Source organism: Rhinoderma darwinii, chromosome 2, assembly GCF_050947455.1.
Source record: "Rhinoderma darwinii isolate aRhiDar2 chromosome 2, aRhiDar2.hap1, whole genome shotgun sequence".
In the NCBI taxonomy this organism is placed as follows: Eukaryota; Metazoa; Chordata; class Amphibia; order Anura; family Rhinodermatidae; genus Rhinoderma; species Rhinoderma darwinii.
The window spans coordinates 118,761,240-118,764,763 of NC_134688.1; positions in this window are offsets into that span (position 1 = coordinate 118,761,240).

Sequence of the window (3,524 nt, forward strand, 5' to 3'; positions counted from 1 at the left end):
CAGCGATCAGCAGATGAACGAGCAAACGCTCAGTCATCTGCTGGTCGTATAGTTTTAAAAAAGTTAAATATTGTTGGCGGCATATCGCCCTGTGTAAACAGGGAGACGCTCTGCCGACATGATAACGTATGGGGACAAGCAATCGGAGTAACGACCGCTCATCCATCCCCATCCATAGCTCCGTGTGACAGGAGCAAACGAGTGCCGATCAACGATGTCTCGTTGATCGGCGCTCATTGCACCGGCCGATTATCGGCCAGTGTAAAAGGGCCTTTAGTCTATGAAGTGGGGATGGGTGAGCAACGGGAGGAAGCACAAATAGAGGGAAACACACAGATGTGATTGTAAGTGTTCTGTGTCACAACCAGTGCTGGATTCTCCGCTCCACTGCTCGTTACAGAAATAGTGTTATTCCTCATGTACACACACACGTGACAGTTTATTCTGAAAAGTTAGGTACACTTTAAGCCTATAAAGGTTGCAACGAGTGAGTTACTAAAAAAACATTAAACAGGCTGAAAATACTGCCACATCTGGTTAACTTATACTGCTTCTATTGCTACATGCTATGAATCATGTATTTTAAATAAGTTTTGATCGGTGGGGGTTCGGGTACTGAGACCACACCGACGTTGAGCGTTCTGAACCTTTGTCTCTGATCGGTGCTCCTCGATAGGCTGCAGACAGGCTCACATAGAATAGAGTCTATCAGCCCATCTTCAGCCTAAGGGTATGTTAACACGCCTTACTTTCATCAGTTTTTCAAGCCGTTAAACCCCCCCCCCCCCCCCGAAAAACAGCTGAAAATACAGAGGCTGAACGCCTCCAAACATCTGCCCATTGATTTCAATGGGAGAAACGGAGGTCGTTCCCACGGGGTGTTTTTTTATGCGGCCATTTGTAAAAACGGCATGTAAAAAAAAAACACCCCGTAAAAAAAAGAAGTGCATGTCACTTCTTGAGCTTTTTTTGGAGCCGTATTTCATTGTTTCTATAGAAGAACTGCTGCAAAAAACGGGTGTAAAAAGCGGCTGAAAATCGGGCTGTTTTCCCTTGAAAACAGCTCCGTATTTTACGGCCGTTTTTCGTCTTCTATGTGAACATACCCTAACGCTGACTTAATAAAAGTGCAGTTACGCTTTAATTAATTGGATTTCAGTCATAATATGTATACTGTTATGGGGCTAGCGTTATTTCTGATTAATCAGTCATTAGAATTATTTGGTACTCATTTTTTTCTGTTTAATTCCACACAAAGCCACAAGGGTGTGCTACCAAATGTAAGAATAGGTTAGCAGAAGCATACCTGCTTCTTTGATCAAATCTGATGCACTGCTATGGTACCTAAGATTAAGTCGAACCCCTCTTTTAAAAAATCCCCCCCCCCCAAAAAAAATAAAATTAAAAGATAAAAAAAAGCAGTGGAAAACTCATTTTGTCTACCACATGGAGATGGCTTGCTAATGAGTGCAGCAGCAGCAACAAAAAAAAAAAGTGGCTGTAGTTTAGCAAATGGAGTGGGGTTAAACACGGCCTGCGAAATTTACTATAATTACGATGGAACCTGGACTTTTTTTTTTTTTAATTGTAAATGTTTTTATTTGGTTTCAACAAATTTTAAGTATAACAAGAGGGAGGATGGGGAAAGGGCAGCTGAGAGTTAGGGAAGACACAAATCAGCATTGGTATTGTACATCTACATATCTAGTACATAATTATACATCACATTCAGTAAGACCATCAGATAAGGAAGGACCAAATATAAGCAGTACAATAGTTAATCAGAAACATAAGTAGATGTTTTCAACATATACAACCTAGAGATGAGATCTGTGAGAGAATCTGGCCCTTTTTATGTATTTTTTTTTAAAATTCTATATAAAGAGGCTATGTCACCACATTATAAGTGCGCTGTAATGTAGATAACAAGTGGTTTTTATTTTGAAAAACAATACATTTTGAGCAAGTTATGCACAATTTTAGATTTATGCTAATTAGTTTCTTAACCCCTTCAGGACAGAGCCTGTTTTGGCCTTGTGGACACAGATGATGTTTTCAAATCTGACGTGTCACTTTATGTGGTAATAACTCCGGAACGCTTTTACCTATCCAAGCGATTCTGAGATTGTTTTCTCGTGACATATTGTACTTTATGTTAGTGAAAAAATTTGGTCGATAAATTCAATATTTATTTGTGAAAAACTTCAAATTTTAGCAAAAATTTGAATTTTTCAAAATTTAAATGTATCTGCTTGTAAAACAGATAGTAATACCATGCAAAATAGTTACTAGTGAACATTTCCCATATGTCTACTTTATATTTGCATCATTTTTTTTCACGTACTTTTATTTTTCTAGGACGTTACGAGGCTTAGAACTTTAGCAGCAATTTCTCATATTTTCAATAAAATTCCAAAAGGCTATTTTTTAAGGGACCAGTTCAGTTCTGAAGTGGCTTTGAGGGCCTTATATATTAGAAAGTCCCCATAAATCACCCCATTTTGAAAACTGCACCCCTCAAAGTATTCAAAACCACATTCAGAAAGTATTTTAACCCTTTAGGCGTTTCACAGGAATTAAGGCAAAGTAGAGGTGAAATTTACAAATTTCATTTTTTTTGCCGAAATTCATTTGTAATAAAAAAAAATCTGTAACACAGAAGGTTTTACCAGAGAAACACAACTCAATATTTATTGCCCAGATTCTGCAGATTTTAGAAATATCCAACATGTGGCCCTAGTGTCCTAATGGACTGAAGCACCGGCCTCAGAAGCAAAGGAGCGCCTAGTGGATTTTGGGGCCTCCTTTTTTTAGGAATATATTTTAGGCACCATGTCTGGTTTGAGGAGGTCTTGTGGTACCTAAACAGTCGAAACCCCCAAAAAGTGACCCCATTTTGGAAACTACACCCCTCAAGGCATTTTTCTAGGGGTATAGTTAGAATTTTAACCCCACAGTTTTTTTGCAGAATTTAGTGGAATTAGTCTGTGAAGAAGAAAATCACCTATTTTTCTCTGGAAACATAGAATTTTTTCATTTTTACAAGGAATAAAGGAGAAAAAGCCGCCCAACATTTGTAAAGCCATTTCTCCCGATTACGGCAATACCCCATATGTGGTCGTAAACTGATGTTTGGACCCACAGCAAGGCTCAGGAGGGAGGGAGCGCCTTTTGGATTTTGAAGCGCAGATTTTGCTGGATTGGTTTTCAGTGCCATGTCGGGTTTGCAACGCCCCGGAGGGACCAAAACAGTGGAAACCCCCCAAAAGTCACCCTATTTTGGAATCTACACCCCTCAAGGAATTTTTCTAAGGGTATAGTGAGCATTTTGGCCCCTCAGGATCTTTTTTAGAGCTAAGGTGACCAAAAAACAGCAATTTTGGCGCTTTAAATTCTTTATTTATTACAGCGTTCACCGTGCGCAATAAATTACGTTTTAATTTATTCTGCCGGTCGGTACGATTATGCCGATACCATATGTGTATAGTTTTTTTTACGTTTTGCAGCGTTTGCACAATAAAATT